Source organism: Suncus etruscus, chromosome 14, assembly GCF_024139225.1.
Source record: "Suncus etruscus isolate mSunEtr1 chromosome 14, mSunEtr1.pri.cur, whole genome shotgun sequence".
In the NCBI taxonomy this organism is placed as follows: Eukaryota; Metazoa; Chordata; class Mammalia; order Eulipotyphla; family Soricidae; genus Suncus; species Suncus etruscus.
The window spans coordinates 71,346,010-71,373,333 of record NC_064861.1 but is presented as its reverse complement, the minus strand read 5'-3'; the positions used below and the strand labels follow the sequence as shown (position 1 = coordinate 71,373,333).

Genomic DNA, 27,324 nt, shown 5'->3' with positions numbered 1-27,324 from the left:
GTACCAACCACCTATATAACCTCTCAGATATGGACTTTAGAGACAAAATATGCAAGATGTTCAAAGAAAGCATGAAATGAACTGAGTGAACCACAACTCAAGAAGATTTAAAAGTAGAAATGAGAAAATTTCAAACTGAAATAACAGAACTGAAAAACTTGGTAGTTGAAATGAAATTACTCCCAGCAGGCTTGGGGGACCATATGGGATGCCAGGGATGGAACCCAGGTCAGCCAACTTGCAAGAAAAATGCCCTCCCTGCTGTGCAATTGCACCAGCCTCCTCTTATTTTTTTATTTCTAGTTTTTTTTTTTTTTTTGTAATGCCAGGGATTGAACCCAGGACTACACACTTGAAAAGCAAGTGTCCCGCTGCAGAATGCTCCATCCTCGCCCATGTTTGCATTTTGTGCCCCCAGAGACTTAAATGTGTCGTGCCTCTCCCACATTCCACACCCAAGCACTCGGAGTGAAAGGCGGATGGGTGAGGCAGGGGAGGCCCAATTCTTCAGACGCCAGATGAGTCCCTAGAGTTCGTCCTGCTGCCTTCACTTGAAGGAAAAAGGAAAAATTCCTGAACCCCACAGCACTGGGCAATGTTCCCCAGTAAGGGGAGAGGCTCAAGTTTGCTTGTTTTGTTTGGGTGTGGTTTGTGGTGCTTCGGGCTGACTTTTGGCTTTGCACTCAGGGATCACTACGGGCAGGGCTTGGGGGACTATCGGGGATGCTGGAAATTGAATCCAAACCTATTACGTGAGTGCCCTCCCCGCTGTACTGCTGCTCTGGCTCACTGAGACTGCAGTTTTAAGTCCGTTTGCCAACCTCGGTGCCCTGGCACTATGGCCTCAAGAACAATCCTGCCAGTTTCGTGCTAGGCTTCTAAATTAGACAAGAATATCTACTGGGCAGTGTTCCCCAGTGCCTCTGTGTGTGTGTGTGTGTGTGTGTGTGTGTGTGTGTGTGTGTGTGTGTGTGTGTGTGTGTTTGGGTGGGTGGGTATGGGTGTGGGCGTGGCTGTCTTAAATATTCTCTGGCATCCAGTTAATTCTGACTAGCTCAAATGCCTTGTGATCACTGAATATTCCCCAGGTGAGGGTAGTACATGTGAAGCACCCAAATCTCTAAGCCACATACAGAGGAAGCAGCAAATGCCCAGCAGGGACACAGCCTAGCCATGCCAGTGGCCTTGCCTGTAGCAGCATCAGGAGGAGACGGCACCTTGGTGTATAAACACAGGCAGCCTGAGGAAGGCCTCTGAGGTGGTGCCCTTCTGGGAAGAGGTGAGCTGTCTGTTCAGGGCATTCCTTGAGGTGGGCCAAGGCCTTAGGCAGAAGGAAAGAAGCCTGCTGTGTATTAATTAGCAGCGTGCGCCCGGGCTGCCCAGGGGAGAGTCAGCTGAACACAAATAGAAATCGGCTGGATTGCACTGGCCAGAGTGCGGACCATCCACCCAGTGACAGGGGCGACAAAGAGCAGGAAGGCTCCATGGAGACCTTCCATCTCCTCCCCATCTGAACACTTAAGCCTTGGAGATACTCACCAGGAAGGCAGGCACACACATACACAACTACACACACACACACACACACACACACACACACACACACTGAACGCACACATGTTGAGGTAGCAATGAAATGTACACTTGTCAATTTCATTGCCAGTGATGAAATATACCCTTGTCAATTTCACCCAGTGGCTCCCCCCTTTCTTTACATTTTCCAAAACTATTTTTGGAAATAACTATAGCTAGATTTTTACTACATTCAAGGAAATGAATGGGAAGAAAATTTAGGCTTCGTTTGTTTTCCCCCTATCCATTTTCCCCCATTAAGTACAAGTGAGGCCATGATGGGTGGGTTAAGGTTGAGATGGTCAATTTAGGAACAATGATGAATTAACTGTACATCTGGTTTGGATCCAGAAATATCATCACTTTGAGCTGGTTTGGTCTCAGTTATTTATGAGAGAGAGAGAGAGAGAGAGAGAGAGAGAGAGAGAGAGAGACAGAGAGAAAGAGAGAGAGAGAGAGAGAGAGAGAGAGAGAGAGAGAGAGAGAGAGAGAGGAGAGGGAAGAGAGAGGAGAGGGAAAGAGAGACAGAGAAGAGAGTCAAATAAAATGGAACCTGTTCAGAAAAAACATTGGCAAGTACATATTTTAACTAAACACACTCTCAATTGCTGCAGTAAAAGCACCACTTCTGGGTGGGTAAAAGAAACAGAAGGTGAAAAATTGCTAATGCTGTTAATAGAGCTATTTTGAAGTGAACAACCAGAGTATTTATTTAAGTAGCTAAAGAGAAAGGTCGTCTTTGATACAAGTGGTAGAATGATTAAAATAACAACTTGTAAAAATGTTTCAAGTGGATTCATTTTCCAAGGTCTCTATATCTTAGCCCAGGAGAAAAAAGATTGGGTTGCAGTGGCCAACTCTCAAATACCATTGTGTTTCTACATTGTAGAGAACTGATTTTGTCAAGCTCAAACCCATGTTAGAAAGCTGGAAAGTTAGGATGTTTGAGGAAAGGTAGTTGACAATATAGTTAATGTTCTAACTTAAGCAATTACACACTAGATTAAGGACTTCACATAAGAGTGTCTTTGACGCTGTAGTTTATGGTTAAATGGTGCGTTTCAGGATGACAACAAACTGTAATAGCACATTCATGCAATTTTAGGAGGAAATCAATTTCTTGCAAACACAATTATTGTTACATAATTCTCCCACCTGTTTACCACTTCTCAGGGAATGGAATTAAAACATAATTTCACATTAATTTCAAGTGTCACTTTCAAAAGAAGATATTCCATCAAAGGGAAACCCTGCTAGCAATCACGGGACATCTGAGCATTATTGACAAGAAACCATAAATCTGTGCAGCAGACACTTGTTTTACTTGCAAAACAGAAATGAGGGGCCCGATGCCACTTTTGGTGGTCTGCGTTTTGGGTTCTGGCTGGTCCAAAATGGCAAAGAATAAATACGCTCTTGCCCAAATAATCTGAGAATTGGGTCACCAGAGCAAATAGGTATCAATATCCTCAATGTATGCTGCCACTCCACAGATTGAAGAATAAAATGACATTTGGTAGAAGTATGTATATGTGGGTGTGTATATCTGTGTGAATATACACACTAAAACATGAACATATTTTATACACTAAAAATGAAAAAAGTTTAGTTTATATGTGTCCCATGGAACACACATATTTATTCTGAAAAATGAGCTATGACATATCTGAAATTCAAGTTTCATTATGGCTTGTATTTTCCTTTGTAAAATCCTGTGGCCTGGCTGTAAAGCCTCCTCAGGGTGTTGGGGTGAAGAGGGCTGTCTTCACTGTTCTCTGGGGATTTGTACATCTTGTCCCAGAGCCTGTGAACTTCTCCAATACCCAGTGATAGTGGGGGATAAACCCAGAAGAGGAAGTGACGCTCTGCACAGATGACAATAATTGATAAAGTACATTTAAGATACCTTTCCTATTGATTCAGACTAATTTTGTGAAGGTAAAGTTAAATTCATTTCTTAGGAAGAAATGTGAATTTTCAGTTGCCATGGTCAAGGCTGATATATTTCCTTCCTTTTTTTCTTTCCATCATCCTTCTTTCCCTCCTTCCCTTCCTATACACATCACTTTATTTTTTCTTTGTTTTGGGACCACACCTAACCACCCTAGATCGCCATCCTTCCTTTCTTTCCTTTCTTTCTTCCCTCCTCTCTTCCCTCCTACCTTCCTCCCTTCAATCCTTCCCTTCCTGTACATCTCACTTTATTTTTTTTTTCTTTCAGTTTTAGGGCCACACTTGGCTTATTCCTGACTCTGTGTTCAGGAATCATTCTTGACCATGCTTGGGAGACTTAAATGATGGTGGGGGTGAAACCCAGTTTAAAGACAAGTACTTGCCCTACCCACTGTACTTTCACCTGAGACCTATATCACTTTCAACCATATAGTAGGAATTCAGGAAACTATAGAAGGAGAACAAAGACTCAGAACTTGAAGAAAGGTTCCTGGCACCACAGGGCATAAGAACAGGCAGCACAAAAATCTGTGGACAATCTCTAGCCTGCATGATCTTTATATGCTGGACCATCTCAATATTCACAACAATCTCCATATTCTGGAACTGCACGGAGAAGGAGGAAGAATTCATAAAGCACTGAGAGTTTTTTTTTCTTTTTTCTTTCTTTTTTTGTACCCTGGCTAGGCTCGCCAATTAGTGTTAGAAAAGAGGTGTTTTCAAGAATTCTTATTTATTTTTTCCCTTTGCAGAGGGAGATTTGTGATCAGTATGCAAAGAGCACAATGAACATGACTACGAGCCAGAGAATAGGCAGATGTAAAGAGCAATTTGAATGATCCGGCCATTTATAATGATGATGTATCAGTGTTCTAATAACATGGCGAGATACCCATGTTCCATGTAGAGAATCAGGGACATGGGAAGAATTCAGATGAGAAAACAGGTGAGGAACTGAGGCTGTGAGTGAACTTGGGCAGACTGCAGAGCTGGGAAAGGGTGAGTATGGAGGGTGGTTTAGGGGGTGGAGGCTAGTGCTTTAGATGCTAAGTCTGGACAACTGTCCCCTGCTTTCTCTGAGCCCCCTGGGGCCCTGCATCCCAGCTTCATAAGTAAAACTCCAGCCAGGTGGTTCCTCTACTTCCCACTGAGCAAAAACTGGGGGTACAGTCAGCTTGTCCTTCTAAAATCAAAACACTTCCATGAACTCTCCAAAGGGATCAGGGAGTTTAATGTGGGTACAACCCACATATTCCCTCCTGCTTGGTCACAGAAATCACTAGGGCAGTAATAATGGTGTTTATAGACCAATCCTGATAAGAAAGGGCCTTGAAAAATGGAACACAGTACACTAAACTAATGCTTAGCAACCCCCCCCCCAAACAAAATAAAACAAAACAAAACAAAAAACAGTTGGTTAAAAGAAAAAAAATTAAAAATTCCTGAATACAATTGTCTGGAAATTCAGTGGGCTTCTTTTTCTCTGATAATTCGGGGCAATTGCATCCAAATGTTCCTGCATTGATTTCCACTCCAATTCATGGTCTCATGCTGGGGTAAGCTGGCTGGCAGAGGTTTCAGTTTGGAAGAAAGAGACAGGAATTGTCCTCAGAAAGAAACTGGGGCCATCCCCGCTCTACCATTAGGAACAGAACTTGAATCGCCTCCCCACACACCCTACTAAAAAACAAACAACACACACACACACACACACACACACACACACACACACACACACACACACACACACACACACACACACACACAGAAAACAGTGCCTTAACAGAACCCGCCTTAGCATTCCCTGAAGCAGTTGGAATAGATGCAGGGGTCTCAAACTCAATTTACCTGTGGGCCTCAGGAGGCAAAGTCGGGGTGATCCTTGCGTGCAAAGTCAGTAGTAAGCCTTGAACATTGGGGGTTGTGACCCAAACAACTAAAACAAAACAAAAAAGATTCCTCTAGGGCAGGGCCACAAAATGTTGTACGGAGGGCCGTTTGCAGCCCTCGAGTTTGAGACCCCTGGATTAGAGGGTTAAGTTCTTCAATTCAGTGCAAAGACTGCAAATAAGTAAATAAATAAATATATAGATAGATAAATAAATAAAATAAAGAGCAAAAAAGAAAAATCACTTTTGGCTCCTTCTGGCATTCTTCATATTTCTCCTTCATAACTGTAACATTGAACGATGACACTGAAAATGAATAGTTGAACACAAGAGAATCTGGTCCCATAAACATGTCTCTCTTCTCCTGCAATTAGCAGGTGTGTGTGTGTGTATGTGTGTGTGTGTGTGTGTGTGTGTGTGTGTACATGCCCAGAACACCCAGTCCCACAGAAAAGACATGAGTGTTGATCCGATCCTCTGATATTTGAGAAAAAGTAGACATTTCCCCTCTTCGGGGGCAGATCATACTTTCAAGGTCATATGAAGCTAGAACCACAAAAATAATCTGTTACATCCAAGAGGTGGAGGGAAGGGAAAAGTCACTATCCCTAACAGCCATTTCCTGCAGTGGGGGGAAGCAATTTCATTTACCCCAATAGGAGGCAGAGCAATGAGTCTAGTTGTATCCCCCAGCATCCAGGATAATATAGTTCCAAAGAGGAAGGCTAAGAAAGAAACCTTCAATTCCAGTTGCCTGCCCTGCCCCCAGAAGGGACAAGAAAGGTGCAGATACCATCTGATTCCAAGGAGACCCTGCCCTCATGGCATCCTTGGATGAACTCACTTTTCTCCAAGAATTCCCTGCTCTCCATTAGTTTCAGGGTTCTGCCAAGATTCTAGAGAAACACTTAGCACCCAGACACCTAGAAAGGCAGACTGGCAGAAGGGCTGGAGTGATAGCACAGTAGGTATGGCACTTGCCTTACCTGTGGCTCCCCTGGGTTCCATCCCCGGCATCCCACATGGTCCTTTGAGCCCCACCAGGAGGGATTCCCTGAGCACTGCCAGGTGTGGCCTTCAAACTAAACAAAAATTGGGTAGGCACTGGGGTTGATTTTATGAGACTTGAATAGGAAACATTCATTTTGGGTTTTTTTTTTTTTTTGGAGGGGGGTGGTGGTCTATATATTTGTTTTGTTTTCAGGCTAAGCTAGGTGAGACCAGTCTAGTCAAATGAGTAATTTTGAAGGCTGGAAAGACAGGTCAAGATGCAGACCATGCCGGGCCATGTTCCAGATCCACCCCAACACCCCCGAAAACCAAGGTGTTGTTTTGTCAGCACCCCCAGAGGTGGGCCTGTGGGTCACATGACCAATTCCTAGGTACCACCATTATGTCCAGAGGCCTGTGTACCATTTAAAATTTTTTTTAATTTAAACCATTGTGATTTACAAAGTTATTCATAGTTTTAGACAATGTTTTAGGACCAATCCCACCACCAGTGTCAATCTCCCTCCACCAATGTGCTCAGAGTCCATTCCATGCCACCAATCCATACCTCAGCCTACTGGAATATCAGGCACTTTGTTAACTTTGATTGTTAAAGTTTGTATCCCATGATTCCAATGTTGTTGACTTTGGCTTGGATATTTAGTTCTGTCCTTTCTAACCCCCAACAATGCACCTGAGATCTCATAGTCTCTGTCACTGTCATTTCATACATTTTTTTCTCTACTCAATTTCTTTCTTCTTCTCCTCACTATACTCTGGGGCCTAAAGTGTCTAGACAAACTCCATTAGAATAACTGCCATTGCAGTTATTCTAAATACCACATATAAGTGATATCATCCTGTATTTATTCTTCTTTTTCTTCTGGCTGACTTAATTTAAAATAATATCTTCCAGTTCTACCCCTATTGCAGTGAATTGCATGATTGCATTATTCCTTAGAGCTCTGTAGTATTCCACTGTGTATATGTCCCCACATCTTTACTATCCATTCATCTGTTGTTGGGTGATAAGAACAAAGTAGAGTGATAAGGTCCTTATCAACAGGGTGATCAGGACAAAGACTCTAATGTTCAGACTGGTACTAAGGACATTTGTCTCTGCTTTCATTTAAGTGATGTGCCCACTTATCTGAATCACTGAAAGGGCTTTGTGAGATTTCTCTTTTTGTTTTGAGGCCACACCTGGTGGCATACAGGGATTACTCCTGGCTCTGTGCTCAGAAATCACTCCTGGCAAGCTTGGGGGACCATATGGAATGCCAGGGATCACACCCAGGTCTGCTGCATGGAAGAAAAAATGCTATACCCGCTGTGCTATTGCTCCAGCAACTCTGTGGGGTTTCTAAGGCATTTCTTTGGCAGCTCTCCTTTCACTTGGCTTCCAAACTCTCATAAGACAGAGTAGACAAATGAAAATGTCCATAGAAGTAGCTTGACCTAGTGTGAAGTGAAAAGAAACCTTCATGCTTGTTTGCTGTAGTCAACCTCATGGCGAGCGACTGAGAAGGGATGTTTGTTTTTGCTTCTGCTGCTGTTGCACCATCATGGAGCATTTCACCACTGGGGGGGTGGGGGGGGAGTGGGGTGTTTAAGTGTTAAGCATCAATTAGAGTAAAGCTTCATGATGAGCAAGGAGATACATTGGGCCATAGGGGAAGGGACTTACCTTGAACACCATCCAGCACCACTGAGCCCTGTTTGATCCCCACCCACCACCCATGGTCATCCAAGAGTCATCCCTGAGCCCTGATGGATATGAATCGCCATGAGAGAAAGGGGGGGTGTAGTTCATCAGCCTAGAGGCATCAACTCACATCTATGTCCTTCCTCAATGGGCCTCTGACTTGCTTTTTGTTGCCATCATTTTTCCTTCTAGGACCCAGGGCAGTATTTGCTAATAACACATACTCTTCTGCTCATTTCCTCAGTTTCCTTTCACCTCCATAATGAGCTCCAGAAAAATGGCTGCTTCTCAACTCTGAAATCCTGGCAATAGCCTATTTGAGGGGGGGGGGGGTAGGAGGGAGGCTGCTACTTCTTGTCACCTTGAAATGGAAATTGGCCCCCAAAAGGATCTCTTAAACGGCAAAACCCTGAACACTGGGTACAAAAATCCTGAGGTTCCAGGAATGCCAAGCATGAACGATGCAGATCGGAGCTAGCCAGGGGAGAAGTTTTGCAGTGCTAACTAAAAACAATAGCGAGGGAAGCAACTACCATATAGAGACACTGATGAATCCATTTATTAGCTCCGAAAGATTCTTCCTGCACCCCTTGCAGCACGCTTTTGCAAGTAAAGCACACACATGTCCCCGAATGATGTCAGCCTACCCACAGCCAACACTGACAGCCTGAAATATTAAAGATTCCACCCGGCTAGTGCCGCACACAGCTACTTTTATTGGCTCTGCGAACAGGTATCAATTATAATGAGGCCATAAAATTTGCCTCTGCACCGTTCATTTGCGATCTGCTCTGATTTTTTTTTTCTTTTCTTTTTCCTCCTTAAGAACATAAAGAAGAGAAAACTCCTCTTGTTAGTTTTCAATGGATCCAGGAGAATTCGAGAGCTCTGGAGGGTAAATCTCTTTTTGTTCCTTCTTCAGGGTTTTCTGTTGACCTATGCCAAGCTGCCCCCCTTTCTAAGCAGAATCTACCAGTTCCAGAATGTACCTCAATAGTCATTGCTCCCTGGACCCAGGATTAAGCGTTCCATTTGCATAAGTGTAAACTTGCCTTCTCTCTTTCCAGGCCTGAATCCCCTACAGGGCACTTGCTAATGAGATGCAAAACCCACCTTAAAAGGGTTCCCCAACCTAAACCAATTTGGATGGTTGTTTTTGTTATTTAAAACATTAAAGAAATTAAAGTGATCGGAATATAATTAGATTAATATTCATCTCTTTCGAGTGGCTTTAATTCTAATATTAAAGAGATTAAAGATCCACTCAGAGGATTAGGCAAAAAAAGTCAAGCAAGCAGGCAGCAGCACATTCGCATTACCTTACAGTACAAATTAGAAACCTAATTAATCTAAAGTTGCCTCAAATTGAATTGGATAGTTCCTTCCCAGGCAAGCACAACTTTGGGTATTTGAAATTCACTGGGCTGTTGTTTACTTGGCTGTACCTCTGTGATATACGAATCACATTAGAATAGCTTCATTTGGGTTCTAATTGGGGGAAATTAAATCTCCACCTAAGTTGATGTCAGATGGAGAAAGAGAGAGACAGACAGAGACTTTGCAATTCTGGGTGTGTAAAATAACAGGAAACCCCCTAGCTCTTCTGGATCTGGTGGCAGAAGAGAGAATGGGAAGAAGCAAAACTCACTACTTTTTCAGTTAAGCCATAAACTTCATTTATTTGCCTTATGTTGCAGAAAAAAATAAGAGTGACCCCTATCAAAAACATGTCCTTCTTTGGGTTGGAAAAATAGCACAGCGGTGGGGCATTTGTCTTGCATACAGCCAATTCAGGACTGATGGTGATTCAAATCCCAGCATCCCATATGGTCTCTTGTGTCTGCCAGGAGCCATTTCTGAGCACAGAGCCAGGAGTAACCCCTGAGTGCTCCAGGGTGTGGCCCAAAACAAAGCCAAAAAAAAAAAAAGGGCTAAATTTGGGAGGCTAGGAAGAAAGCCCAGTGGGTAAGGCATTTGCCTCGCATATGAACAGCTTGGATTCAATTCCTGGTACCCCATATGTTTTCCTGAGCACTGCCAGAAATAATTCCTGAGAGCAGAGTCAAGGGTAACCCTGGCGAGGAGCACTGCTAGATGCTTGGGCCATGGCAATGGGGCCTGTCGCTTTCTTGGAAAGCCGGGGAGTGTGACTTGCTGTGCCTGTGTCCAGGAACCTTGTCAGCACATCCCAGTGGTTTGCACAGTGTCTGGTCCCCAAAACGGGCTGAGCCTGGCAAGGGGTGCTGTTACTAGAAGGCTTCTGCAGGGTGTGGGAATGGAACAGAAGAGGGAACCTTGCCGGGAAGAGAAAGTGGGCATCACGAGATTGATCTGTCATCTGCTGCCACCTGCTCTCCAGAGCCGGCCTCTCCCTGGCTCAGAGTCCAAGCTTCTTTGTTTTTGTTCTTGGGACACATCTCCCAGTACAGGGGTTGGAACCAGGGTTTCTACCTCTACCAGAAGCACAAGTACTTTACCTCCTGTACTAACCTTCTAGTCCCTTTTTTGATGGGGAGGGAGGTTTCCAAGAGGTGCCCAGGGAGTCTGGGTGCCCCATGGGCAATCACTTTTATTTTCATTCAATTGCAAATCAAAATCTCTTTCCAGTTCTTTTGGTCATCCAAAATTTTATCTAATTTTATCTAATTCAAAAAAACTCAAATATGTGAAACAGACCCTTATTCCCCAGCTATCCTGGGGTTCTGTCCTCCTAGATGTCCCTCTCAGATTGGGGGAATACATTATGGGTCTCTCTGCTCCCCATGGCTAGACAGGTGAACCCAGTAGGAACCAACTTCTGGAGTTTTCTCCCAGGCCTGGGGGCCTTCTCATCTGCTCTCACCCTGGCCAGCTCTGCCAGTCTCTGCAGGAATGTCACAAAACTGTCCCCATTCATGCATCCATCACCCAAGGAAGGTAGGTCCAAGACTGGAACATCCACAGGGCAAAATAGATTCTTTGTCTCCCATCAGTCTGGAGCTAAGATGCGTTTGCGATCCAGAAAACCAAGGCCTCGGGAGGTCCTGCTGCTGGTGGGGATGGACCGGGCAGGGGCAGACAGCATCAGACAGAATAAATGTCTCCCCCCGACCTCATATGCCCCGTATCCCCACATCTCTTTCTGCAGCTGCCCCCCTCACCACCACTGAGCCCAGACCAAGACACAGGACTGATTCCTCCATGGGTCAAGACAATTGGCAAGTTTTGCAGCTACTCTGAAGCAAAACTCTTCCAAAGTTGTATTTTCTTGAATAAGCAATTGATGCTTTGCAGCCTAATTATCAGAAAGAACAAAACGCACACAGGCACACAAACACACACACACCCACGCACACACACAGCACCAGGAAGAAACCCAGTGCTGCTGCCGGCATTCGTTCTGTTAATGGCAGGTTAGGGCGGCCCACTGTGCATAATTTAGCTCAACAATTGATACCGAATTTTCCTATAGATCCATTATTATCGCTACAGCCACACTGCACCAAGATGGGGCAGAGGGAGGCTTCGTAATCGGTGCACGTGAACTCTCAAGGCCTAATTACATCACGGGGGAGGCCGGCGGCTGCTGCTGAACCAAGCAGAAAATGGGGGTAATTTGTACACAGGTAGAGGGGCAGCCAGGTGTGCCTGCGAGCAGCATGGTGGGGGAGAGGGGAGGAAGGAGCTGGTGGGGCCAGGGCCGTGGGCTTCCATCTGGTTTGGCCAGGAGGGAGAGGTGCCGGATCCCCTTCCTCAGCTGTAGAATGCAAGCTCAGTACCCCTCCCCATTGCCCCTCTGCACTCCAGTTCAAACCCCCAAAACCAGAAGACCAGCTTTCCCACATGTATCCCCAGATCTGAGAAATGAGAATCCATTAGCCATGTCTGTAATCTGGGAACCTTCACCCTAAGGCTCTGTCTGAGCCCTCTGAAGACTCAAAGAGAAAGGGGAGTCTGTCACCAGGGTGGCCCAGAAGGAGATGATGAATTAAGGAACTGTATTCATAGTATAATTGGGGGGGAGCACAACCAGTGGTATTCAGGGGTTACCTCTGACTCTGCACTCAGAAATCATTGCTGGCAGGCTCTGGGGACCCTCTGGGATGCCAGGGATGGAACCTGGGTTAGCCACATGCAAGGCAAATGCCCTTCCAGCTGTACTATTTCTGGCCCCAGTTTTTATGCATTATTATTTTTATGTTGGGAGGAAGGGAGGCAGTTTGGTTCCATGTCCAACTGTGCTCAGAGGTCGCTCCTGATGGGAACTACAGTGCCAGGCTCAGCTATGTGCAAGGCATGCAGTGCTCTCTGCAGTTCTGTTCTAGCACATTCTGACTTGAAACATCCTAAAGTCTTTGTATCTCATTTAGGCAGGATTACGGTGCCTGCCTCATTCCACTGGGTTCCAGTGTCATCCCACAGGGTGCTGATAGCTGAGAGCTTACCTCACCAAAGACCAGGCCCAGAGTTCTTAACCACTGGCATCTGCATGCTCCATAACCCACCAAAAGTGATGCCAGCCATGGGACATGCTTGGATGGGGTTGGGGTGGCATCTCCAGGGAGGCAACATCTCTTAGAAGAAGAATGTTAACACATCAAAAATGATAAGATGGGGCCGGGCGGTGGCGCTGGAGGTAAGGTGCCTGCCTTGCCTGCACTAGCCTAGGACGGACCTCGGTTTGATCCCCCGGCGTCCCATATGGTCCCCCAAGAAGCCAGGAGCAACTTCTGAGCGCATAGCCAGGAGTAACCCCTGAGCGTCACAGGGTGTGGCCCAAAAACCAAAAAAAAAAAAAAAATGATAAGACAAGTAAAAACAAGGGCGTTTTTGCTGTTTGTATTCAAGCACCTGGATCCTGCCATATCAGCAGACAAGACTGCCCAGAATTTTCTAGTTTAAATGGGTCTTGTTTAAATCCTCTGCCCAAAGAAATCCCAAAGAACAAGTCCAACTCCTTTTGGAGAAAAACTTTGCATGAATTAAAGGCCATTAAAAACAACAACAACAATTTTTTTTTTCTCTACTAGCTGCTCCAAGGCTCATCCGGTAGCTTAAAGGCACCACATTCGCTGAGTTTCCTGGCACTCGCACAGGAAACGAGTTATAGATATTTTCCTTCTGCTTTTTCTGAAAAGCTCACGCTGCCCGTCAGAGCTGGGCCCACTCAAAGGGAGTCGGCGTTTCCCACCTGCCCACATGTGCGGGAAGCAGGAGCCACAGAGGAAACTATAGCGCCAGGTGTGCTGGGAACTGCCTGGGCCACCCAGGCCTCGCCTGTGACCTCAGGAGAGTAAATCCCAGCGCAGGCCAGGCAGGAAGGAAAGAGGAAACAGTGTTTACTCATCCAGGGACTCCGAGTCTCCCAAGAAAAACCTGGGGGGTATATGAATGGGGGAGTGAATGGAGATGCTATCCTCAAGGGAACCCATCTGGGGTGGGTGCTTCTCTTTGCCTGCTTGCTCTCTCTCCTTTTTTTTTGGGGGGGGGGACACATCTGGTGATGCTCAGAAGTTACTCATGGCTATGTATTCAGAAATCACACCTGGCTTGTGGGGGGGCATATGGTCTGTCCTAGGTTAGTGCGTGCAAGATCTGTCCTATGTTAGTGCAAGGCACTGCAACACTGGTCTGGCCCCTGTCATTCCTTCTTTATTCTTTTTGTTCTTTCTTTCCTTTTTTCTTTATTGTTCTTTCATTCTTTCTCTCATTTTTCTTATTCTTGTTTCTTTCTCTATCATTCATTCTTGTTTCTTCTTTCTTTCTCATTCATTCATTCTTTCTTTTTACTCTTTCCTGTCTTTCCTTCTTGTGTTTCTTCTTCTTTTGTGTTTCTCTTGTATTCTTTCTTCCTTCATTCTCTCTTTTTTCATTCCTTATTCTTTCCCTTCCTTTCTTCATTTTCCTCCTTTCTTCTTTAATATTTCTTTCTCCCTCTTTCATCCTTCTTTAATGTTTCTATCTCTCTCATTATTACTTCCTTTCACTTTCTTTCCTTCTTTTTCTGCCTTGGTTTTTTTCTCTCCTTTTTTATGGTATTTGTACAGTTTAACACTATATGAGAGAAACATGTATTTTAAAAATATAGATTGGCGTAATTGCAAGAGAAGGTCAAGATCTATGTGAGTCTTCAATTGCCCTCCCTGAAATGCTTTCCAAAATGAGTCCCGCAAACCCTCCCATGGGCTGAAAGTCTGGGTGGATGATGAACGGCACAATCCAGCAGCCCATATGCAGTTCATTTGCTCCAAATTTCCATGCTGCATTATAACCTTAATGATCACTAATAATAGACAAACCCACATTTTATTGAGTAAGTAATTCGAGACATTAGGATTTTGGTCATGCGCATAGGCTCAGGCTGATCAAGTTAGGCTGGGCCAGGGAAGAGCAGCGAGGGAGGGTGGATCTAGCGGCCAGCAGACAACACTGTCTCTGGGCTCAGGGACACAGATCTTTGGGGATAAGGCCCAGCTCTGAGCCCTGATGGAAAAATGAATCACTTTAGTTTCTGAACCAAAAACTCTATTGGAGAAGCGACTCTATACCATGACGTAGTCAAGTGTGGGGACCTATAGATACACCTAAATCCAGGCTAACCCAGCAGGCTCCTGGCCTGCATCAGGCAGAAGCTCACACATCTTTTTCCACAGCTTCTGGAGCTGTGGAAGGGAGAGGCCAGCCCTTCCCTGCCTCCTGCAGAAAACCCTAGTAAGCTTCTGTTTTACTTCCGGGGAAGAAAACACGAGTCAGCCCAAACCAGCCGCCTTCAACCTGTGGCCCAGCATGACTTTCCAATTTCTATCACTGTGGGGCAGGCAATGGAAGACAATTTTAGGGAACCAAAACAATTTCTCAGGTACCCTAGAGATGCTGCAGGAGGAGAAGAATGTTCGAAATATTGGCCTAGAATTTGGCTGAAAACCACCCAGCACAGCAGAGCCCTGGGTGTCTGGAATTTATGAGCTGCTTTCTATTCCCTGATCCACCTCTGGGTCCCTCATGAGACATAGGAGGCCCATCTACAATACACATATTCCAGTACCCCCCAAATTGGGTGTGACCAGAATGGGATACTCTGAGTACTTACAAAGGAGTGCTAGCACACTGTCAGGTCTTAGGGAGGGGGTTTTTACAATGGGGAGGACCCCAAGAGCAGACCCCAGTTCCAGCCCAGGCACTATGTGGTCCCCAACAGGAAGTGGTTCCTAATAACTCTGAGCACTGCTTAGAGATTCCTCCCAGCACTCAAACTCAAACCCAGATCAAGTGGTGATTTGTATGTCTCCCTCCCCTCAAGTAAAAGAATTCTTGAGAGAGAGAGAGAGAGAGAGAGAGAGAGAGAGAGAGAGAGAGAGAGAGAGAGAGAGAGAGAGAGAGTACAGTGAGAAAGGACATTTAGTTTTCACAAAGCTGACCCAGGTTCAATCCTTGGCATCCCCCATGGTTCACTGAGCACATCCAGGAGTGATTCCTGAATGAAGAGCCAGGAGTAAGCTCTGAGCACTACCAGGTATGGCCCCCAAAACGGCAAGAATTTCCATGAAAATCTTGCAGAATATCTAGTTTGGTGTCCTCCAGGTTGAATTCAGGAACCCCAGTGCTAAAGCTCAACCTCACATGGTAGCAATTACATGGTTATTAATCCCCCTTGTGGCAGGTATTAACTGTGGGGAAAAGGAACATCAGCTTGAGGGAAGTCAAAGGATATCTGGATCATAACATGCCCATTTAGAATTCTCCTCCTAACATATTCTATCTACACTACACCCTGTATGGATGTAAGGGTTTATAGCATTTAAACAACAAAAGAAAGTGACTTCCTTATTAACAAAGATTTGTATGGCAGCGGCTGGAGAGATAGTACAGGAGGTAGGGCTTTGCCTTCATGTGCCTGCCTCAGGTTCAATCTGCAGAACCCCACACCCTCCAGGAATGATCTGAGTGTACTGAGTGTACGGCCACAGGTACACTTGAGTACCACCAACGTGGCCCCAGAACCATAAAAAAAAAAAAAAGAATCCACAGCAATAAAATCCAAAGATTTATACTGCTGTTATAAAAATTTATTAATACTTTAAAAAGTTGCAATATTATCATATGCTTTAAAAGTTACCAGATGCTGCCATTTATCAACCTTCATTTCTATCTTTTGAGAAGGTTTGAGTCTAGGACAAATAAATGAATATTCTGGTCACTCTCTCTCAATTAGAATCAAAAAGTTTCCTTTGTTTTCTTTCTTATGTGAGATCATGACTATTTTCATTCCTTTGCCACTTAAATGAGTACTTTATGAAATGCCCTTTTAACTATCAAATTACAGGGACAGGATACTGGAGTGATAGCATAGTGGGTAAGGCACTTGCTTTTAACATGGACACCTGGGTTTGATCCAGGCATCCCATATGGTCCCCATGTCCTGCCAGGCGTGATTCCTGAGCTTAGAACCAGGAATAACATGAGAGCTGATGGGTGTAGCCCCAAACCAAAAAGAATAATAATAAATTACAGGGAAAACCAGTTGGTGATTCATGGAATGATCACACAGTTGGGTAAGGAAATATTTTTTTTTATAAAAGACCTACATGTTTCATAGGGACAAAAAAATTACATTATATAGGGGCCAGAGTGATAGCATAGTAGGTAGTGTTTGCCTTGCATGCAGGTGACCAGGGTTCGATCCCCAGCATCCCATAGGGTCCTCCTAGCCTGCCAAGAGTTATTCCTGAGCATGGAGCTAGGAGTAAGCCCTGAGCACTTCTGAGTGTGACTCAAATCCTTCCCAAATTATGCGGACCCCCAAGACTCCCTCAGGAACCCACTCCCTTGGCTGCCAACCCGGACTCATTACCAGGGAGAAAGTAAACCCAATGGCAAGAGGGTAAAAGTGTGTCCAAGGATGCCAGCACAGCAACCTGTGCTGCCAAGAGTCCCCTCTTCCCAAGGACAGAACATAGATCAAAAGGCAAAGCATGGCTGTCTGCTGGTCTCAGCTGTACTGGGCATTATTGTGGACATAGGCAGGCACACAGAAGCCTGATGTTTGGTGAAAAGAGCGACTCAGCTGGTGCATGTTAATGTCCTCAGGTGTGATCAAGTAGCTAGAGCAGAAATGCAGAGGGAGAAATATTTGCATCCGAGTAGCCAGGGACTGGCTCTGGCTGGGAGGGGAGGCTGCAAAAAACCAGGAGGCCAGAGTCTTGTACCTATCTCTGTGTCACAGTAAGGGAGCATTTCCAACACGAGAACACTGGTGGAAACTCCAAGTTTGCACTTAAGTCACATAACACGCTGTCAGTGTGACCTTGAGCAGGGGTTCCAGGTCCAGAGATTCTTCAATTCACATCTATTTTTCAGCCCTATGGGTAGAGACCCTCCAACGCCCTCTGTCTGCTGTTAAGAACCAGCATCACTCTGATCCAGTAAGAATTAAGACCAGTCAGCTTCTCCCCAGTAATGGTCTTTGCCAGGCAAACGTGAGCGCTGCTCCACTGAACGCAGAGCAGAACTAAAGAGAGCTTCGAATTCCAGAAGTGTGATTGCATCTCTGAACCCCCACCTGGCTGTCCACGCAGCTCCGAGCTCCTCCTCCCTGTTGGCTTAAGGGGGTGCAGTAAACTGGAAGTCAGGAAAAAGAAGTCCTCCCCTCCCCTGCCCTGTGCTGAGTTTCACAGGGGAAGCTGTATCTTTCCAACAGGGAGCGCAGAAAGATGAAGAGTCAACCTAGCTATTTAACGTGGCTGAGTGGAGCCAACATAATGAATTGAGAAAAGATGTCCTGGAAAACCACTCACTGCTCATGCAGAACAATCCCTTTGGCACTTCCGATGAACCTGAACCTCTCTTCTCCCAGCTGAAATAATCTCCTGACACATTGGCAAGGTCAAGGTCCTGTCTCCTGGGAAAGGAAAGACCTGGGAGGGGGAAAGGATAAGTAACTCCTACAAGCTATCCTGCCTCTTCCTCCACCCACTGCAGACATCACTAAGCGATCCCGGTATCACCCAATTAAGGCATTTCTAATCAATCCCAGCACCTTACTTCCACATCAAAGCCCTGCAGATGGTGGCTTAGGAAGGCCTCGACACTGGTCCTTGCAAAAAGAGTGCCTGGGAGCAAACCACATGTCAGGAAGTCTTGCCAGAAGCCCCATGTGTCATTAATAATGCAGAACACCCAGAGATCAATTGGTAATAATTCTATGGGACAAGATTGAAATGCAATGGCAGTGCTGAACTGGAAGAGTCTTGTCTGAGGCAGAAAGAGTGATGACTAGGGCTCTTACTTCCATTTTAAGCAAAGTTAAAAATGAGGGGGCTAGAGTGATAGTGCAGCAAGTGGATATTTGCCTTCCATGTGACTGACCTGGGTTTGATCCCTAGCATCCCATACCATCCCCCAAGCCTGTCAGGAATAATCTCTAAGCACAGATGTAACTCCTGAGATGATGGAAAGTCTGTAGTGGGAATCTATGTAAAATGGAGCCTTTTTGTGTGGGCACCAGGGATTTGGGGTAAGGAAAGGCTGTCAGTGGGGGTGGTTTCATTGAAGACACCTAGGAAGGAAGAAGCAAAGAAATACCCAATTTCCAAACCCAGTGTATCTGATGGGGATGTGGCAGTGAGCAGGGAAGGTGAAGTGCAGAACTGGAAAGGAGGAGTGGAGGGCAATGAAGGAGGGGCAGTTTTCCAGGTGAGAAGCAGACCATTGTGACTGAGATCTAGGGGAAGAAGAATTCCATCTCTCCCCTATTCCATGAAGAACCTGGGGGCTGCTGGAGGGGCTCCATGTTTTCTGAGGCTTTCCTTGCTCTCAGACACCCGATAACTCTCAAGCAGAGAGAACCTGGTGCAAATCTTTCAGGAAAAGGCCACTCTGGGACCATCACATGTTGTTTCCAGCTTTCCACCATAAGTCATCTAAGGCTGATAATAACAGTCAAGTCTGATATCCCAAGCCTCTATCAAGCCTCTAACCAAAGGCTTCTATTTTTCCTCCCTTTCCACTGGAGAAATACCACTAGATAAGTACTGCTGGACACGTTTTAACTGGTGTTGAATTCCCAAAATGGCTGTGCTTTCCAGAAGTTTCTATATCTCTAATTTTGCTCTGCAACCCCCACTTTTCATGCCACCACCCCCAGGTAAAGAAGGGTCTGGGATATCAGAAGATATCCTGGAGAGTCCAACTTCAGGGAAGCAAAGGAGTAAGTCAGAAAGGATGAGGGTAATTAACTGGATTGAAAAACTGTAGCAATAGTATTGTAGGTAGGGTGTTTGCCTTGCAGGCAGCCAACCCAGGTTTGATCCCCAACATCCCATATGGTACCCTGAACACCAACTTCTGAACACTAGAAGTTATTCCTGAGTGCAGAGCCTGAAGTTACTGCTGAGCACTACTGGGTGTGATTTCAAAACAAAACAAAACAAAACAAAAATAATTGGATTGAGAGGACCAAAGGTTCTGGAAAGAGAAGTAGGCTTTGCAAGTGACATCTGTGGGTTGTAAGTAATGGAAAGTCAGGCTATAGGTACAAAATAGAGAACATCAGCTCTGGGAAGACAGTGGCCAACTGCTTCTTTCTTCAAATAATGTCTTTGTTCCATGAGCCTGGAGAGTAAAGTTCATGTCCAACACCCACAGATGTTCCCTTGTGGAAATAATCAACAATGGAGGGAACCATGTCTTCATGCCAATAATAAGGTTGTCTTTCCTGTCTCTAATAATGCTACATGTGGGTCAAGAACGAAATAGACTGAATGCTATAGCATCTATGAACTTGATAGAATCATATCTGTTCATGCCATCTTGGTCAGTTCTAGTAGTGCAACAAACTTCTATCTGCTATTAATGTGATAGAATTTCATTCCCTATTAATACCAGAGAATCTTAGTCTCTATGAATGACATTGAGGTCAACTCTCTATTTTTGCAACAGACTTCCATGCCCTATTAACACGACGGACTTCTCCCTGTTCATTCTCTGGACTTCTACTCTCTATTAATACAATAAAGTTATTTTCCCTACCAGCACAATCGAGTTCTCTCTATAACCATGATCGAGTTCTGCTCTCTAGTATTCTCAGTGAGAGCACCATGTCTCGCCTAAAAAGATTGCCCAGAAGAACTGTTGTGTCTAGGGACTCAATGAATAATTCCCCCGCCTGATTGATGTGGGCCTTGAGTTCTTGTAGGATTGCGTTGATAGAGAAGCCTTTTTATTTTTAAATAATTAAATTTTAAAATGACACAAAAATCATTCACTGTGCCCGAGAGTGAGAAGATAAACACCTTTGGGGGTAACCCAGGAAGATATTCTCCCACAGCAGAATAAATTGCTGGCAAGAGAGCTCAGAGCAGCAGGGAAGTCAACTTCAAAAACACAGGAGTCAAGAGGGGAAAGGCTGTGATGTGTCTATATGAATTGCCAGGTTTAGACAGGAAGGCAATGGGGACAGGCATTTTGGAGAAATACCTACATTACCCTATGAACAAATGCACAAGTTAGTCATGGCATGGCCCTCTGGGACACAGGGCAAGCTGGGTGGGTGTGAGGAAAAATGTGGCCATCACTGACACTGGCCTCTCTCCTGCATGGCTAAACCTCCTCACAGACATTCCAGTTTCTACAAAGAATGAATGTTCCCACTCACCTTACAGTAGAGTGTAGACAACCTTCCAGGTGGGAGTTTTCTATTCGGAAAAGGATTCACGTGTTAGTGGTGAATGGAGAATCAGAAGCCTCCTGTCTATCCAGGCTCATAGCCTTTTACCCAGATTCCAGCCCTAGTGGCCTAAGCATTGCTCTGGGTGGCTCCTGCCAGTTGCCTGGGCATTGCTTCTGCCAGTTACCTGGGCAAAGCAGTATTTTGAAGGCGATATATGGTCCCATCTGTCACTTCTGCTTTCTTTAGCATGAATCTGAATCAGGCCTCTCCCTCAGGGCCTTGGGTCAGCTCTGTTCTCATATTCCCAGAGGCACCTGCCTTAGACCAAGGCAGAGAGATGCAGGCTTGGAAGGATAAACACCACCAGGGGAATGAGTCCGAGCACCACACTCAGAAGAAAGTACCACAAGAGGAAACAATAGTATCAGAGTCCAGTTCAAAGTGTAGGGGCTGGTACAGGTTGCTTAGTGGGGATTCTGTATGCTGGTATGGGGGTGGTGGAAGAGACCAAAGAAAAGGGAGCTAGCTGTGCATCCCACATTGGATACACTGAGATCATGCGAATGGCTAGGGTGGTGAAGTTGGGGGTGATGTGTTATCATAGCAAATTTTACAGATCGACACCAAAGGCCACCTGAAGGCCAGATCCTCTGTTTCTGTGAGAGGACTTGAGGGGACACATGCCTTAAGTTGCTTTCTCAGTTCTCTAGATCCATGACTAAGGAATCTAAAGTCCTGAGACTCATCTAGAACAGAATTCTTGGAAATGCGGTGTCTCTTTCTTCCACCTCTGTATCCTGCTGGAACACTGGGGACCTGCTAAACAAAATCACATGAAGTCAATGCAAAGTAGAGGGTCCATGTATTGGGCTAGAAGGAAAGGGGTGATTGGGTGTGAGTAAAAAAATCCAAAACATAGCCCAGAACCCTGCTGGGGTCTCACTGAGAAGATCAGGCCACCTGGGAAAGTCTGGGAAACTCTCTATGCCTTTCTGAGGAACCTTCTCCAGAACTGGAGTGTTCCTCTCCCTTTCCACAGCACCCCCATTGCTACCCAGCTGACAGGATACTTGAAGAAGGGTGAAACAGTCCAGAGAGCAGAAGGCACTGGACCAAGAATCTGAACCCTAGGCCCTGTGCAGGATCCCCAGGCATGAGCCATCTAAAATGAGCAAATGATGTAACATATTGGGGGACCCTCTGGAGGAGCCAGTGCTAAGGATCCCAGCAGCACTGGGAATCCCAGTAGCCTCTTAGTGGCTAAGTATTGAGAAGCCCTCAGTTATCACAGCTAACAAGGAGAGGTCGGAGCATCCAAGGGTGGCCTGAAGCTCTGGAGTCTTGGAGAACCCAAAATGGCATTTGTCTACTGGCTTTTCAAAGGCCCCTCTGCAGGCCCTGCAGGACTGAGGCTTCACTGGGTAAAGAAGTCATCAAGTAATTAGGAAAGAAAAACAAAAGGAGGAAAATCACCCGAGTTGTCCTAAGTCATGCAAAAATCATCCCGTGTCCTGGCCAACATGCATTTTTAAACAATGGCTATAATAAGGGAAAATTAGACCGCATTACTTATTCATCAAGTCCTGGGGAACACTTGGCTCCTTTTGGAACAGTTTACTTTTATAAATAGCATTTTGGGGGCTCGATGGCGTGTTTTGGTTGGGCAATGTCAGAAACATCTGTCTAGTTGGATTCGAGGGCTCATTACCATTTGTCTCGGGTCACAGCCATAGCTAAACCCAGGGTAGGGATTAGGAAGCTTCTAGGAAGCCTGTGGGGCTTTGGACCCTGAGATTCTAGTAAGGCATCTGGGTATGCTCCACTAGAATTTTCTATTTGGTTTTCAAACACCCTGTTGAATTGAAAGATGACAAGACATGCTTAGTGAATGCATAATCTTTATATTTTTTTTTTTTTTTTTGGTTTTTGGATCACACCTGGCAGTGCTCGGGGGTCACTCCTGGCTCTACGCTCAGAAATTGCTCCTGGCAGGCGCAGGGGACCATATGGGATGCTGGGACTCGAACCACAGTCTTTCTGCATAAAAGGCAAATGCCTTACCTCCATGCTCTCTTTCCAGACCCCAAGTAATCTTTATATTCAAAAGATAGTAAAAGGAGTAGAAAACCGGCAATAGAGACTCCTGGAAACTCCCAAATAAAAGGTTGTTTTTTGTTATGTTATGCTATATTTGTATTTATTTATTTGATTTTTGGGCCAAACCCGGCAGAACTCTGGATTATTCCTGGCTCTGTGTTCAGAAATCACTTCTAGCAGACTCAGGGGACTATAAGGAATGCTAGGAATCAAACCTGGCATCGGCATGGGTATTCCGCATGCAAGGCAAGTGCCCTCTTTGCTGTGATGTTGCTCTGGCCCCTTGTTTTTATTGTTCTTGGGGGATACCCAGTGGTGCTCAGGGCTTACTCCTGGTTCTGCATTCAGGGATCACTCTGAGCAGGAGGATGGGTCAACTGGAATGCTGGGAATTGAACCCAGGGAGGCTACATACAAGGTAAGTACTTCCTCTCTGGCCCTCAATGGAAATGCTAATTGTGCACAATCATGCTAGAAAGCATTGAAGAGACCATCAGAGCCAACAAATGTAGAAAGAACAAACTGTGTCTGGCTAAAATTGCAAGTGTCATTTCATACATAAAATGTACTTTCCAAATCACTAGGATCACGAATGAAAGGGGAGAGATTACAACAGAACCCCAAGAAATACAACATATCATGAGATCATATTATGAACAACTATATTCAACTAGGCTAGAGAACCCACCAGAAATCGACAGATTCTTGGACAAACACCCTCTTCCAAGACTGGAAAAGGAAGACCTAAAAACTCTAAACAGTCCAATCACTTCAGAGGAAATTGAAGACGTAATTAAAAGACTCCCTAAGAACAAATGCCCAGGCCCAGATGGATTTACAGGTGAATTCTATCAAACATTTCAAGAAGACTTATTACCACTGTTCCATAGGCTTTTCAAAACCATAGAAAAAACAGGAATCCTCCCCAACTCCTTTTATGAGGCTAATATCACACTCATTCCTAAAGAAGGCAAAGACACCACCAAAAAAGAAAACTACAGACCAATCTCACTAATGAACATTGATGCAAAGATACTTAACAAAATCTTAGCAAACCGAATCCAACACCTCATCAAAAAGATCATACATCACGATCAAGTGGGATTCATCCCAGGAATGCAAGGTTGGTTCAACATACGCAAATCAATCAACATTATACACCACATCAACAACATGAAGGACAAAAACCACATGATCATATCAATCGATGCAGAGAAGGCGTTTGACAAAATCCAACATCCGTTCATGTTAAAGACACTCAGCAAAATAGGGTTAGAAGGCACCTTCCTTAAGATAGTTACAGCTATTTATGAAAAGCCTACAGCCAACATTATACTTAATGGCGAGAAGCTAGAAGCATTCCCACTAAGGTCAGGAACTAGGCAAGGCTGTCCACTCTTATTCAATATAACCTTAGAAGTCCTAGCAATAGCAATCCGACAAGAGAAGGGAATCAAAGGAATTCAAGTAGGGAAAGAGGAACACAAGCTAGCTCTATTTGCTGATGATATCATGATATACATCAAAAACCCTAAAGAATCCACAGAAAAACTCCTAGAAACAATCAACCAATACAGTAAAGTGGCTGGATACAAAGTCAATACACAAAAGACAGTAGTGTTTTTATATACAAACAATGAAGTTGAGGAGAGAGAGATTAAAAATACAATTCCATTTAAGATAGTATCAAAAAATATCAAATACCTAGGAATCAACCTTACAAGAGAAGTGAAAGATCTATACCAGGGAAACTTCAAAACACTTCAGAAAGAAATTGAAGACGATCTAAAGAAATGGAAGAACATCCCATCCTCATGGATAGGTAGAATTAACATAGTCAAAATGACTATTTTACCCAAACTGCTATATAGATTTAATGCAATCCCTATCCAAATCCAGGCACAATTCTTTAAAGAAATAGAACAATCAATTATAAAATTCATTTGGAACCATAAAAGACCCAGGATAGCTAAACACATTCTGAAAAATGAGAAGTTGGGAGGTATCTCCTTACCTAACTTGAAACTATACTATAAAGCCATAGTAATAAAAACAGCATGGTACTGGAACAGAGACAGGACCTCAGACCAGTGGATTAGAACAGAATTCCCAGACATAAACCCCCAGATATATAGCCAACTAATATTTGATAAAAGAGGCAAGAATATGAAATGGAACAAAGAAAGCCTATTCAACAAATGGTGTTGGTACAACTGGAAACTCATATGCACGAAAGTGAAAATCGACCCATATCTCACTCCTTATACAAAAGTCAACTCAAAATGGATCAAAGATCTGGAAATCAGACCTGAATCTATAAAGTTTATCGAGAATAAAATAGGCAGAACACTCGAAGACCTTTATATCAAAAGGGTCTTTGAGAATGGAGCACCAATGGCAAAAACGTTAGCATCAACTATAAACAAATGGGACTATATCAAACTAAAAAGCTTCTGCATGGCAAAAGAAACCCTACTTAATGCAAGAAGACAGCTAACAGAATGGGAAAAAATCTTTTCACTTGATATATCAGATAAAGGGCTGATATCTAGAACATACAAAGCGCTCAGAAACCTGAGCCCTTCAAAACCAAACGAAGCCATAAAAAAATGGGGAGACGAAATGAATAGACATTTCTCTGAGGAAGAGAGAAGGATGGCCAACAAATACATGAAAACATGCTCACCTTCGCTCATCATCAGGGAGATCCAAATCAAGACAACAATGAGATACCACCTCACACCAGTGAGGTTGGCTCATATCAAAAATAATGGGAACAACCTTTGTTGGAGAGGATGTGGTATGAAAGGAACTCTCATTCATTGCTGGTGGGAATGCCCCTTGGTCCAACATCTATGGAGAAAAGTCTGGAGAGTGCTCAAAGAACTTAGAATTGAGCTGCCATTTGACCCAGCAATTGCTCTCCTAGGCATATATCCCCAAGATGGAAGGACATTCATTCCAAAATACGTATGCACCCCACTATTTATTGCAGCACTCAGTATAATAGCCAAATCTTGGAACCAACCTCGATGTCCAACAACAGATGAATGGATCATTAAGATGTGGTACATATATACAATGGAATATTACATGGCAGTTAGAAATTATACAATCACAGACTTTGCAGCAACGTGGATGGACCTAGATCATGTTATGTTAAACGAAGTAAGTCAGAAGACAAAAGAAAAACACAGAATGGTAGCACTATTCTGAAACACCTAGAACACATAAAAAACAAAAAAAATGACATTGAAGAAGCATAACTGCTAGAACCACAAAGAAAGACTTCATAAACTCCATTCCCTGATCTGCACAGCCACCAAGATCTTTAGAAACAGGTCTGATTTTACCATCCAAGATAAAGTAGAAGTCTTCCACATACCACGAAAGCAGCAAGAGGAGAATAAATGATCTATTTTTTTTTGACGTCTTTATTTTGGTGTGGAGATTACGGTTGATGTCTCCAATATTATTTTATTTTATTTTGTTTTGTCTTTCTCTTTCTTTTTTGCACTTGAGTATGATTTGATTTCAGAACCGAGATTATTGTGTGGTGCCTGTCTTTATTGCTGTGGTGCTTATCGGTTATTTAATTCGATATTTTTTTTGTGTGTATTGTTGTGGTATTTTAATTACTTTTTTCACATCCTCTCTCAAACTGAGGTTGGAAGCCTCTAGACAGGATTCTGCTTATTTTCAGCATATTTGATTTTTGATTGAGAAGAGGACATATTAGGTGATGGGTATTCCCCTGATTCAATGTGAATATGTACCCAAAATACTACAGTGAAAGATATGTAAGCCATTATGAAAAAAAAAAATTGTGTTTTTAATCAGAAATTTTCTTTGACTTACATGTATTATTATTATATCAATTATATTATATGTTATGTTATGTCACTATATTATGTTATATTAGTTTACCTCATTATGTTAATCAATTTTGTCCTTTAAATGAATTCTTACTTTAAAAAAAAAAACAACTTTAGTTTGCTCTGAAGAAAAAAAAAATAAATAAAAGATAAGATAAGGCCTCCCAAATCTTACCACAGGCTGTGTTCTTTACACTGGCTGTATAGAAAGAGGAGGTACAGTAAAGGAACCCCATATACACCTCAACACAGGCCCCTTGCCGGGTATGTATTGTGAATTGGGGGACAAAAAAAAATATGTACTTTCCTGCCTTGAGTAGCATCACCAGCAGTAAAGAAAAGGTGGTTTTGGGGCATCACCCAGTGATGCTCAGGGGCTATTCCTGAGTCTGTGCTTAGGGAAGTTTAAGAAGGTGCTGGGTTCAAACTGCAGTTGGAGAGATGCAAGGAAAATGCCCAGACTCCTGTACTATTTTTCTAGACCCACAAAGACAAAATTGTTAGAAGTTTCTTTTGTACCCCCCCACTCTCTACTGTCACAAAACCTCGATGATAACCTCTATTCCTGACTTTAGGACAATGCATGTTTCTAGAAGG

At 44.1% G+C, this 27,324-nt stretch overlaps 1 protein-coding gene and 1 non-coding gene across 2 annotated transcripts in view; one reads left to right on the top strand and one right to left on the bottom strand.

Annotated features, from left to right (window-relative positions):
- The window catches only part of WWOX (WW domain containing oxidoreductase), a 646,006-nt gene that overhangs the window by 101,488 nt on the left and 517,194 nt on the right, over nt 1-27,324 (bottom strand). The gene's annotated exons all lie outside the window — the stretch shown is intronic.
- On the top strand, nt 26,886-27,018 carry LOC126028765 (small nucleolar RNA SNORA51). Its single transcript, XR_007502481.1, has one exon. It is a non-coding gene; the product is annotated as a small nucleolar RNA SNORA51 (small nucleolar RNA).